The following is a 14,458-nucleotide window of genomic DNA, read 5'->3' as shown; positions in this document are numbered from 1 at the left end:
TTCGAGTGAAGTCGATAGTGTTTAAGACCAGTCAGATGTTTAGGCACATTGTCTACTCATAGTTCTGGCTCGTCTGCAGGCACAATGTTTAAGCAAGGATCGAGTACATGCAACAGGCCATTTCTTTGGAGTCCAGTTGGTGGGTAGTTCATGGTATGGCTGTCGGTACAGTTTGGGTAGTCTTCAGGTAAGTTTCTCGAGCTTAGTTCTGGTTACAGTTAATATGCAGATCATGGTCAAGGTCTGTCATGGGGTCAGGTTACTTGTGTGTCACTTGGCGAACAGTTTGTCTTTTTGACCTCTAAAATATAGGGTTTGGATAGTGCATTGTTAGGCCTGAAAGGCAGCTATCAGTTTCTCTTGGCGTAATGACACAGGTCAGTATGTTAGATAGTATGGTAGCATGGTTTTGAGTCAGTGCTGGCTTATTCTTCAGAGTAGGCATAGTGACCATAGCTATTGATTAACAGGTATCACCTTCGTTCATAACTAGGTAGCAGATTCTACTGTCATAGGGTCTGAATTAGGTCTGTGAAGGTCAGTGTAGTTAGGGTGTGGTATTAATTATGAGGTTGATGCATTCTACTACTTAACCTACCAGGTTATGTGTTTTGCCCTCTAAAGGCCTGCCCTCGGTCGTGGTTATGGGCACAGTTCAACCGCTGTTTTTAGGTTTAATGTTTTCCATGTAGGTACGTAAAACTTTGTGACACAAACACAAGTGGTAGCCCTGAGCACAAGTGTTAAGCCTATCAGGCTGTATTTGTGCAAGGGGCTGCAGTATTCCACCCCTAAACTACTAGGCGGGGCATATAGGGCTTGTGGGTGGGGACATGTGTAGATAACACCCCCTGTCCCCCTGGGATGTGTTTGTGGATCCCTCCCAACCCTTCCTATATTATTTTTCTATTTCATTAACTTATTATAGGGTATGTCCTCTAAAGTCCTGCCCTCGGTCGCGGTTATGGACACAGTTCAACCCCTGTTTTTAGGTGTAACACGTTAAAGACTAGGGATTGACCGATATCGTTTTTATAGGGCCGATACCGATAATCGGTGGAGGTTAGGGCCGATAGCCGATAACTTATACCGATATTCCGTATAAGTTATCAGCTATGCATTCCCCCTCGATACCGCTGCAGGTCATTGATTTAAAGCGGGCGCTTTAAATCAATGCACTGCAGTGGCTTTTGTGGTGCCATAGGCCGCCGCCGCCACCACCCGCTTCTCTCCCCTACCTGTCAGGGTGGTCCGGGCCATCCATCCTTCCCGGCGGCATTCCGGGTGGAGGGTCCACCGGTCCGGGCTGTCCTTCTTCTCCGGGGGTCCTCTTCTCCACTCCGGGCAGGCTCCGGCCTAGTACGCTACATAGACGCCGCTGCGCAGTGACGCCCGTGCGCAGCGACGCACCTGACGTCACGGCGTAGCGGCGTCTATGCAGCGTACTAGGCCGGAGCCTGCCCGGAGTGGAGAAGAGGTCCCCCGGAGAAAGACAGCCCGTACCGGTGCACCCTCCCCCCGGTATGGCGCCAGACACTACAGGAAGGAAGGATGGCCCGGACCACCCCCATTACGGGTAAGTTTATTTTATTTTTTTTATTGACTCAGAGGGTGGGGGAGGGGCCCGACCGGTATAGGGGTATGGGCAAAAATCCATACCGGTATACCGCCCAGCACTACGGTGGGGGGTGCGACGCGGTGGGTCGGGGGGGCGGTCGCGGTGTGGTGCGGTGGGTCGGGGCGGTCGCGGTGCGGTGGGGGCGGTGCGGGGGGCGGTGCATTATCGGCTTATCGGCAAGGTAATTGCCAATACCGATAATGCCCAAAATCGTGATTATCGGCCGGTAATCGATCGATCCCTATTAAAGACCATGGACTTGTATACACGTCCAGGCTGGATGCACGTTCTGCCATTAGGACGTGTATACTCGTCCATGGTTCTCGTGGGTGCTGCCCAGTGCACCCACAAGATAGCAATAGGGACTCAGCTGTAAAACACAGCCGGGACACTGCCACATTGCCGGGACCGCAGTAAACTTCGGTCCTCACAGTTTAACCCTTACAGTCGCGGTCGGAAGTGACCGCGGGCTGTAAGTGTTATGACAGAGGGAGGGAGTTCCCTCTGTCTTCCCTGCAGCACCCCACAGCGTGATCGCTAGGTGCTGTGTGTGATCCCCGGCAGGCGGGGACCTGCCGCACTTCCGGGACTGAAGAAAACTTTGTTCCCGGCAGTTTAACCCTTACAGCCGTGGTCGGAAGTGACCGCGAGCTGTAAGGAGTTTTGACAGAGGGAGGAGGCTCCCTCTGTCTCTCTCCTGTAGCACCCTGCCACGATTGCAGGGTGCTGCTGGTTACCTGGTCAGCCGGGGGTCTTTACTAGGACCCACAGGTCTGCCCCGGTTATTGCCTGTCAGGACGTGCCTGAGGCACGACCTGATATGCGGCCTGCCAGTGTAAAACTGGCAGACAGCATATAACTGCAATGCTTTGGAATACTAAGTATTCCAAAGCATTAAAAAAGTGTAAAAAGTATAAAATAAATAAAAGTGTGAAAAAGAAAGTGTAAAAACAAGTGTAAAAACAAGTGTAAATTTTTTTTAAATGTTTAAAAAAATGTAAAAAAGTGTAAAAAAAATAATAAAAATACATTTATTAAATAAATATAATCAAAAAAAATTAAAATGCATAATGTGTAGGATCACACGGTGCACATCTTGCCAGCAGTCACAATAATGAGCTCCCTGCTGCTGCTACAGTGGGGATCAAAAGTTTGGGCACCCCAGGTAAAAATTTGTATTAAAGTGCATAAAGAAGCCAAGGAATTATGGAAAAATCTCCAAAAGGCATCAAATTACATATTAGACATTCTAATAATATGTCAACACATACACTTTCAAAATAACAGAAAACAAAAAAATGGCATCTGCAAAATTTTGGGCACCCTGCAGAATTTATACCATCATCTGGGAAGACCATGGGATGGCAATTTCAAAGATTTTAAATGCCTTGACTCATCTGACCTTGCCCCAACAATCAGCACCATGGGTTCTTCTAAGCAGTTGTCTAGAAATCTGAAACTGAAATTAGTTGACGCTCACAAAGCTGGAGAAGGCTATAAGAAGATAGCAAAACGTTTTCAGATGTCAATATCCTCTGTTCGGAATGTAATTAAGAAATTGCATTCATCATGAACAGTGGAAGATAAAGCAAGATCTGGAAGACCAAGAAAAATATCAGACAGAATAGCTTGCAGGATTGTGAGAAAAACAATTCAAAACCCACGTTTGACTGCACAATCCCTCCAGAAAGATCTGGCAGACACTGGAGTTGTGGTACACTATTCCACTATAAAGAGATACTTGTACAAATATGGTCTTCATAGAAGAGTCATCAGAAGAAAACCTCTTCTATGCCCTCACCACAAAAATCAGAGTTTGAACTTTGCAAATTAACATATAGACAAGCCTGATGCATTTTGGAAACAAGTTATGTGGACCGATGAGGTTAAAATTGAACTTTTTGTCCGGAATGAGCAAAGGTACGTTTGGAGAAGAAGGGGAACAGAAATTAACCTCTTAAGGACCCAGCCATTTTACACTTTAGGACCCAGCCATTTTTTGAACATCTGACCACTGTCACTTTAAACATTAATAACTCTGGAATGCTTTTAGTTATCATTCTGATTCCGAGACTGCTTTTTCGTGACATAATCTACTTTAACATAGTGGTAAAAATGTTTGGTAACTTGCATCCTTTCTTGGTGAAAAATCCCAAAATTTTATGAAAAATTAGAAAATTTTGCATTTTTGCATTTTGCAACTTTGAAGCTCTCTGCTTGTAAGGAAAATGGATATTTAAAATAAATATATTTTTTTATTCACATAAACAATATGTCTACTTTATGTTTGCATCATAAAATTGACAAGTTTTTACTTTTGGAAGACACCAGAGGGCTTCAAAGTTCAGCAGCAATTTTCCAATTTTTCACAGAATTTCCAAACTCACTATTTTTCAGGGACCAGTTCAGGTTTGAAGTGGATTTGAAGTGTCTTCATTTTAGAAATACCCCACAAATTACCCCATTATAAAAACTGCACCCCCCAAAGTATTCAAAATTATATTCGGTCAGCCTTTTAACCCTTTAGGTGTTTCACAGGAATAGCAGGAAAGTCAAGGAGAAAATTCACAATCTTCATTTTTTACACTTGCATGTTCTTGTAGACCCAATTTTAGAATTTTTACAAGGGGTAAAAGGAGAAAATGTATACTTATATTTGTAGCCCAAATTCTCTCGAGTAAGCAGATACCTCATATGTCTATGTAAAGTGTTCGGCGGGCGCAGTAGAGGGCTCAGAAGCGACAAGGGGATTTTGGAGAGTACGTTTTTCTGAAATGGTTTTTGGGGGGCATGTTGCATTTAGGAAGCCCCTATGGTGCCAGAACAGCAAAAAAAAAAAACACATGCCATACCATTTTGGAAACAAGACCCCTTGAGGAACGTAACAAGGAATTAAGTGAGCCTTAATACCCCACATGTGTTTCCCGACTTTTGCATTTGTAAAAAAATAAAATAAAATTTCACTAAAATGTTTGTTTCCCCCCAAATTTCACATTTTTGCAAGGGTTAATAGCAGAAAATACCCCCCAAAATTTGTAACCCCATCTCTTCTGAGTATGGAGGTACCCCATAAGTTGACCAGAAGTGCACTACGGGCGAACTACAATGCTCAGAAGAGAAGGAGTCATATTTGGCTTTTTGAGAGCAAATTTTCCCCGGGACGTGTCGCATTTAGGAAGCCCCTATGGTGCCAGGAGAGCAAAAAAACGAAATTTTTAATTTGCACAGCCCACTGTTCCAAAGATCTGTCAGACACCAGTGGGTGTAAATTCTCACTGCACCCCTCATTACATTCCGTGAGGGATGTCGTTTCCGAAATGGGGTCACATATGTTTTTTTTTTTTTTTTGCGTTTGTCAAAACCGCTGTAACAATCAGCCCCCCCCCCCCCCCCCTGTGCAAATCACCTCAAATGTACATGGTGCACTCTCCCTTCTGGGTCTTGTTGTGCGCCTCCAGAGCACTTTGCGCCCACATATGGGGTATCTCCGTAGTGGGGAGAAATTGCATTACAAATTTTGGGGGGCTTTTTTCCCTTTTACCTCTTGTCAAAATGAAAAGTATAGGGCAACACCAGCATGTTAGTGTAAACAATTTATTTTTTACACTAACATGCTGGTGTAGACCCCAACTTCACCTTTTTATAAGGGGTGAAAGGAGAAAAAGCCCCCCAAAATTTGTTAGGCAAATTCTCCCGAGTACGGCGATACCCCATATGTGGCCCTAAACTGCTGCCTTGAAATACGACAGGGCACCAAAGTGAGAGCGCCATGTGCATTTGAGGCCTGAATTAGGGATTTGCATAGGGGTGGACATAGGGGTATTCTACGCCAGTGATTCCCAAACAGGGTGCCTCCAGCTGTTGCAAAACTCCCAGCATGCTTGGACAGTCAACGGCTGTCCAGCAATACTGGGAGTTGTTGTTTTGCAACAGCTGGAGGCTCCATTTTGGAAACAGTGGTGTACCAGACGTTTTTCATTTTTATTGGGGAGGGGGGCTGTGTAGGAGTATGTGTATATGTTGTGTTTTTTAATTTTTATTTTATTTCGTGTTAGTGTAGTGTAGTGTAGTGTTTTTTGGGTACAGTCACATGGGCGGGGGGTTACGGCGAGTTTCCCACTGCAAGTTTGAGCTGCCGCGCAAAATTTGCTGCATCGCAAACTTGCAGCCTGATACTCACTGTAAGCCCCTGCCCATGGGAATGAACCCTGTACATTCACAGGGGGGGACCTCCAGCTGTTGCAAAACTACAACTCCCAGCATGCACAGTCTATCAGTGCATGCTGGTAATTATAGTTTTGCAACAGCTGGAGGCACACGGGTTGGGAAACACTGAGTTAGGAAACAGACAATGTTTCCCAACCAGTGTGCCTCCAGTTGCTGCAAAACCACTACTCCCAAACATTCTCAGGCATGCTGGAAGTAGTAGTTCGGCAACATCTTTAGAGCCAGATGTTGCCGAACTACAACTCTCAGCATGCTTGGAGTTGTAGTTTTGCAACACCTGGAGGACTACAGTTTGCAGACCACTAATACAGTGGTTCCCAATCTGTGCCCTTCCAGATGTGGCAAAACTACAACTCCCAGTATGCCCTTACTGTCCAGGCATGCTGGGAGTTGTAGTTCTGCAACATCTGAATGGCCAGATGTTACAGAACTACAACTCCCAGCATGCCTGGACAATAAGGGCATGCTGAGGATGTGTAGTTTTGCAACATCTGGAAGGGCACAGTGGTCTCCAAACTGTGGACCTCCAGATGTTGCAAAACTGCAACTCCCAGCATGCCCAGACGCCAAGGGCTGTCTGGGCATGCTGGGAGTTGTAGTGTACAGGGTCCCATTACAGCAATGCATGTCGCTTTACGGCGACGTGCATTGCTGTAAAGGGCCCGACTGCGGCTGATGATTCACTCACCTGTCGCCGCCGCCGTCTTCATCGCCAGGATCCGGGTTTTCAGGGATGAGGTAAGTACCGGGGCTGGTCCCCAGCACTCCCCCGTCCCCCGCCGCGTCCTCCGATCTTCCTCCCGTCCTCTCCGAACTTCCAGGGGCCGGGCAGGGCGGGAGGAAGTAACCGCCCCCCCCCTTGCGATTGGTCGGTTAACTAACCAACGGATCGCAGGGGATAGGAGGAGGTGGCAGGCTTGCCACCTCGCTCCTATACTTTAGCATGGTCCTGGCTGTATGTGACAGCCGGGATCATGCAAAATTACCGGGCGGTCGGGTCCCAGAGACCCGATCAGCCCGGTATCGCTGCAGATCGCAAGGGCGATTTCCTACATGGCCCCCCTCGGCGTTTGCCCTGGATGCCTGCTGAAGCATTTCAGCAGGCATCCGGTTCCGATCTCTGCCCGGCGCGCGGCAGGGACCGGAAAACGCCAGGGCGTATGGATACGCCCTGGGTCCTTAAGGCCCAGGGTGTGAGGGCGTATCCATACGCCCTGGGTCCTTAAGAGGTTAATGAAAAGAACCTCTGTCCAACTGTTAAGCATGGGGGGGGGATCAATCATCCTATTGGGATGTAATGCAGCCAGCGGCACAGGGAACATCTCACGAGTAGATTCAATACCATTTCAGCAAATTTTGGATGCTAACTTGATGCCATCTGTGAAAAAGCTGAAGTTAAAGGGGAACTCCGGTGGAAAGAAGTAGAAAGCAAATGTTTTCAAATCAACTGGCGCCTGAAAGTTAAACAGATTTGTAAATTATAGAGGAGTTGGAGAGGCTCCCCACCAAATAATCCCCGGCTACCTAATTAGACACCTATACCAAAGGTGTCAAATTGTAGTTTGTCTTTAGAAATATATATATTAGGGCTCAGGGTTTGAGACAACTGGAAAGGTAGTATTTCAAGTAATATTTCAATTTATTAATCATATATAATGTGACAATAGAATATAAGATAAAATGTGAATAGCAGCAACTGCGTCTCACAGGGCCCTTGTGTAGGCGCAGCACCAACTATTAAAAACTATAACGTGTATAGCACAGTAAATAAAATATAAAAAATAAAAATACTTATGTAAAATTGTTATAAAAAATAGAGACCACCATAAACATATATAGGGAGAGGGATCTGGGTGGGAAAGTCTTAGTCCATTCACAATAGTCAATTATCTCCTTGACTATTGTGGATGGACTAAGACTTTCCCACCCAGATCCCTCTCCCTACATATGTTTATGGTGGTCTCTATTTTTTATAACAATTTTACATAAGTATTTTAATTTTTTATATTTTATTTACTGTGCTATACACGTTATAGTTTTTAATAGTTGGTGCTGCGCCTACACAAGGGCCCTGTGAGACGCAGTTGCTGCTATTCACATTTTATCTTATATTCTATTGTCACATTATATATAATTAATAAATTGAAATATTACTTTAAAAAAACTACCTGTCCAGTTGTCTCAAACCCTGAGCCCTAATATATATATTTCTACAGATTTGTAAATGACTTCTATTAAAAAATCTTAATCCTTCCAGTATTTATTAACTGCTGTATAAAACAGACACGGACAGAGGTGTCAGTTGAGAGCACTGTTGTCAGGCTGGAAAGAACTTCACAAATTTCTCTGTAGTATATCTGTAGTACATAGAAGCTGATAAGTACTAGAAGGGTTAAGATTTTTAAATAAAAGTGACCTACAAACCTGTTTAACTTTCTTGCACCAGTTGATTTGAAAATTTTTTTTTTCCACCGGAGTTCCCCTTTAAAGAGAGGATGGCTTCTATAAATGGATAATGATCCTAAACACACCTCAAAATCCAAGGGGGATGACATCAAGAGGCGTAAACTGAAGGTTTTGCCATGGCCTTCACAATCTCCTGAGCTCAACATAATTGAAAATCTATGGATAGATCTTAAAAGGGCAGTGCGGGACAGAGAGCCCAGAGATCTCAAAGAACTGGAAGATTTTTGTAAGGAAGAGTGGGCAAAGATACCTAAAACAAGATTTGAAAGACTCTTGGCTGGCTACAAAAAGAGTTTCCAGGCTGGGATACTTGCCAAAGGGGGCAGTACAAGATATTAACTCTGCAGGATGCCCAAACTTTTTTTGTTTTCTGTTATTTTGAAAGTGTAAATGATGGAAATAAAATCTAACTTTTGTTGATATATTATAAGAATGTCTAATCTGTAATTTGATGCCTTTTGGAGATGTTTCCATCTTTCCTTGGCTTCTTTATGCACATGAATACAAATGTTTGCATGGGATGCCCAAACTTTTTATCCATACTGTAGGTAGCTTTGTGTGTCCACTCATAGCGGCGGATTTCCCACCGGCAGTCATGAGCGGACACATTGAGCTACCCAGCCATAGCAGTGACCTCACCCTTGTGACCGGGGTCATCCGCGGTGTGAAATAAGCTGCAGATGTGCTCTATGTGACCCTATACTGCGTCCTGTTCATACTGCATTTCAGCAGTATGTTACAGCCACGCGTCACTGCTAGCCGACCAGGGACCGATCAGAACGGTCCCTGGTCCAGCCAATACAATTGTAGGGGTGTGGTATTGTTCTGCCAGCTCTGATCCTTTGCAGGCATGGGGTAGGGTGTATAATTCATACAATGATGCCCTGGCCTAAGCGGGGGTATTACCGAACACAGGACGAACAGCGTAATAAAATATGGGGCGCATTTTCTACTTTTCAGATGCAATGTACAAAAATTATGTCCCACAAATGATGCATTTGTGGAAAAAAAATAACATTTTAATTTTTCAACTGACTTTGTAACCATTCGAGCCACAAAAAAAGGACTCAAAGTACTCACTTTTGGTCAGGGTGAATACTTTAGGGGGTGTAGTTTCCAAAATGGGGTCATTTGTGGGGGTTCTATATGGTTATGGCAGCTAAAACCCTTTGCAGCCTATAATCCATCCGGCCTAAAATGATGCCCTGAAAGCCAAATGGCGCTCCTCTCCTCCTGAGTCCTACCACGCGGCCAAGGAACCAAATATGGCCTAAGTGGGGGTATTTCAAAACATGGGCCGAGCAGCTCAATAAAATATAGGGTGCATTTCTTTTTAATATCAGAAGAGATGTACAAAAATATGTCCCAGAAATGATGCATTTGTGAAAGAAAGCTAATTTTGAATTTTTAGCACTGACTTTGTAATAATTCCTGCCAAAAAACTATAGTGTTAAAATACTCACTGTACCCTCTAGCGAATACCTTGAGGGGTTTAATTTTTAGAATGGGGTAATTTAGGGGGGGGGGGTCCTATGTTCTACCATCTTAAAATCTTAAAAGTTTTGAAAATTTCAAGTTAAATTGTTAGGCTTCTAATTCATTTAAAATGTTAATTAAAAACAAAAGGAATGCTTTCAAAATAAAGTAGACACCTGAAAGTATATGTTTCATAAACTTTGTAATTTTAAAAAAATCTAATTTTTTTTTTAAATTCATGATTTTTTGCATTGTAAAAAAAAAACTACAAATGATATCGGCTTACTTTTACTATGTACATGACAAAAAACAATGTCAGAATTATCGTGATTGATAAACGTTACCAGAGTTATTCTCTAATAAAGTCAGACATCCCCGATTTAAAAAAAACAGGCCTAGTCTTTCAGGGGCGTACAGATTTACCTGTGTTGGTCCTTAAGGAGTCAATGTTTTCCATGCAGGTACGTATAACGTTTGTGACAGGAACATGAGTGGAAGCCCTGAGCATAAACAGATTTGGTCACACTGGCAGTACAGGCTAGGCAGGTAAATTGATCCCCCCCTTCCTTTTTTTTTTTTTTTTGTTGCAGCGCACAGGGTTGGTGGGGGGGGGGGAGGGGGACATTAAAAATGGTTAAAAAAAAGTTTTCTGTATATGCTAATTGAGCTACGCACTGAATTCCCAACTTATACCATAGCACAAGCTGTACAGGTTCTTCCCTTCACATCTTTGCCAACCTTAATGCAGAATACTAGTTCTTAGATCTTAGTTTAATGATATGCTTTAGAGGGGTTCACCGGCGCTAAGACATCTTATCCCCTATCCAAAGGATAGGGGATAAGATGCCTGATTGCGGGGGTCCCGATGCTGGGGACCCCCATGATCTTGCACGCAGCACCCCATTAGAATCAGTCCCCGAAGCACGTTCGCTCCGGGTCTGATTACTGGCTAATATTTATTTTTATTTGTATTAGTTAAAATGGTACTCTGGTGCTAAGACATCTTATCCCCTCTCCAAATGATAGGAGAGAAGATGCCTGATCGGGGGGCCTCGCCGCTGGGGGATCATGTCACACGGGGGCGGGGGCCATGATGTCACAATGCTCCGGCCCCCATGATAGCCAGTAATCAGACCCGTAGCGAACATGCTTCTGGGACTGATTCTAACGGGGTGCTGCGTGCAAGATCATGGGGGTCCCCAGTGGCGGGACCCCCACGATCAGGCATCTTATCTCCTATCCTTTGGATAGGGGATAAGATGTCTTAGCGCCTGAGTACCCCTTTAACTAATACAAATTAAAATAAATATTTCAGACTTTCCCAAAACATTATCATACACACTATCTGCAGAAAAAGAATGAGGCAACTGTACATTCTCAGAAATAGAGTAAATGATCTTCAGGCAGTCAACAGCTTTCTAAGGATTTAGCATTGCAACGACTGTGGTTGATGGATCCACTAACCTGTGATGAAGATGGCATGGGCCATATCAGGGAGAGGAGTCTAAGGAGCCGCTGGTTTACACCAGAGCCCGCTGCAAAGTGGGACAGATTTGCTGCAGCAGGCGGCACCCAGATCGCTACCCCTGATAAGACTCATCCCCACAGGCAGCCGAGGTATAACGAGGCACAGGCAGGATGAGACACAGACAAAGTCAGGACAGGCAGGAGGTCAGGGCTGGCTGCAATGAAGCAAGGTAAGGTCAGGCAGCAAGACATCAGAAGACAGGTGGCACAGGAGCAAGGTCAGGATACGTTGCAAGGGGTCAGATACACGGCAAGGCCAGACACAAGTATACACTTTCTCTTAGGCAACAAGGGCACAAAGATCCGTCAGGGAACCGTAGGAAGTGCCGGAACTAAATGGGGTTGGTTTGAGACAAGCACTAATTATTGGTGCATTGGCCCTTTAAATTTAGAAGAGCCGGCGTGCGTGTGCCCTAGGAGGCAGGGACGCGCGTGCCGGCAGAGACGGGCAGGAGGAAAAGAACAGAGCTGGGCTCGGAAGTGAGCGTGCCCCGCAACACAAGGGAAAGGTCCAGCAGGGACAGAAGAGGACGGGATAGAAGGTGATTGGCAGTCCGGGGTTTGCATGCTGGCTCTTCCCCCAGAGCCCTAACAAGCATTTGTAGCTTTGAAGGAGCTGATGAGCTGTAGGTTGCAGACCCAGGGCAGTGGATCAAACCTATTATGAAATAAAGCATTGAATAGAAGATTACACATCTAATTATACTCTTAACAATCACCTTACACTCAGGATAGTAATTACGGTGCTGTTGGCTCTACTTATCTTTTTGCTATTAGGAACAATTTGCAGTGATTTGTGATAAGTGGACACTGTCAATTGTGCCTCAGCAGGGACTCTTTTTTTTATTACAGTTCCTTTTTATGTAATAAAAAGTTTGACTTTAAATAGGGAAATTGAAATAATATTTGACTATTTAAAAAAAATAAAATAAGTAATATTTTTACATAATGAAATATAGTAAAAGAGATAGATAATTATCCTCATAAGTTATTGCTGGCACATAAAATCTTATTGATGGACATTTATCAACGGGTTTAGTCAGGTTTTCTTTACTATAATTGTCGCAAAATTGTTGCAACTGCGACTACGTGTGTTTTTGTGCGACAATTTGCATGAAGAACAAGAAAAGCAAGAAAATTCAAACTTGCTTACGTAGTAAATTTTTCAAAATGGATTTGCTTTAGTCGGGTATTTATCAACTGCGACAGTCGCAACTGTGCAAAAATAAGTTGCAACAAGGTTAAAAATTTACTAAATTTACTCCAGCTCAAACAAGGAGCAGAAAAAGCTACTACCAAAGTAAAAAAGGAAAAATTGCTTACGTGAAAGAAAATTATTAACAGGCTGAAAGCAGTTGATAAATAAGTCACACATAAGCAAAAAAAAAGTAAGGAAAAATGACTAAAAAAAAAGAATACATAAGCAAACATTGATAAATGTCCCTCATTGCGACCACTTCTATTTGCAGCCTAAATAGTAATGCTGCAAACATATGAACTGGGTATTTGAGGGAAAAATGTCCCTTATTTCTTAAATGTAAATATGAGCATAGTAAACTATAAAGTGGCCCCTCACTTTACAACAGCAATTGTTCCAGAATGACCATTTAATTTAAAAATATTGGGGGAGATTTATCTAAACCTGTCCAGAGGAAAAGTTGCTGAGTTGTCCATAGCAACCAATGAGATCACTTCTTTCATTTTTCAGAGGCCTTTTTTTTTTTTTAAATGAAAGAAGCGATCTGATTGGTTGCTATGGGCAACTCAGCAACTTTTTCTCTGGACAGGTTTTGATAAAACTCCCCCATTGTATCTGGAGACCAAAGCTCTAATGAAAATGACCAGATAACTAAGACAGATATAGCACGTCCTTTCATATAAATGTGAGAAAGACCTGCTGAAAGCAACAAATTACATTATACCTAGAGGGCATGTGCTTCTTCATGGTATAGACTTGGCTTGGGGATGGGCATAGTATAACAGAATTTGAAGAATGGCAGGGACCACATAGAAAAGGCCAGTGGGTGATAGGCTTGGATAGCGGGTTTATAGAGGCATGGATAGAGTTGGATTGGTTAGGATGGTATGACATTAGGAAAGGCAAGAAATGATTGGTTAAAGGGATTATCCAGGAATAGAAAAACAGGTAATTTCTTTCCAAAACCGCTCCCTGTCTGTCTCCAGGTTGGGTGTGGTTGTGCAGCTCAGTTTTATTGAAGTGAATGGAGCCAAGTTGTAATACTACACCCAACCTGGAGACAAACAGGGAGCGTTTTTTGAAAAAAATTACCTCTGGTTTTCTATTCCTGGATAACCCCTTTAAGCTAGACAACAGGAAAGGGGTTCCATACTGGACTAGTGAAACTAGTATTGCACAACATAACCAGTGGACTGAGTATAAGCACTCCCTTTTTACAGTTGTATGAACTCAGGGAATGATTATGGTCGGTGCTTAGGGGGTGAAAATTCTAGCCTTGCCTCAGGTGCTGGGAACCCACATTACGCCACTGGCATGCACTTTAGTAATTCAATAATTCAATTGTTTTACCAGTGAGATGCCAACTCTGATTGGTTAGACCAGATGTACCGCAGATCTGTATGTGGAGTGTGGTTTCAAGTTATTATTGAAAAGATCATAGTATACTAAAAATATTGTAACCTGAGGCCAGTGTAATGTAAGGGAAAGTGTAAAGGCTTTTAATGTAATGCATTTCCTGTGAAGCAAAACGTACACTGCTTTTAGTGTTTGGCAGAACAATTTGAAGTGGTCATGTCCAAACTATATGGTACAGTCTCATACTGGAAATGGGCCTTCTCCATTCCATAATCAATGTAGTACTAGGAGTCTATTAGAACCAATGGTCTTCACTTTTACCCATGCAAGGTTGTGTTGACTTTGTGTAGTAGGATCCCCAGGTAATAGGGGGACATGTATCAATAATGGTGTAGCAATGTGTGATTTTATGTATTTTTTTTGCATCAAATGGAGCATATTTGCGCCAAAATTATCAATTGTCGTACACAAGTTTGTAATTTTGGCACAAATGTAGCCCTACAAAAGGCGCAGACCCCAGAATTCCAGGCAGTAAATCTGACTTTGGGACGTTCTATTGTAGCTATTTTCTCTGTCACTTTATTCATGGT

This window comes from Hyla sarda, chromosome 8 (genome assembly GCF_029499605.1).
Source record: "Hyla sarda isolate aHylSar1 chromosome 8, aHylSar1.hap1, whole genome shotgun sequence".
In the NCBI taxonomy this organism is placed as follows: Eukaryota; Metazoa; Chordata; class Amphibia; order Anura; family Hylidae; genus Hyla; species Hyla sarda.
The sequence above is the reverse complement of the archived record's forward strand: the minus strand, read 5'-3'. Positions refer to the sequence as shown.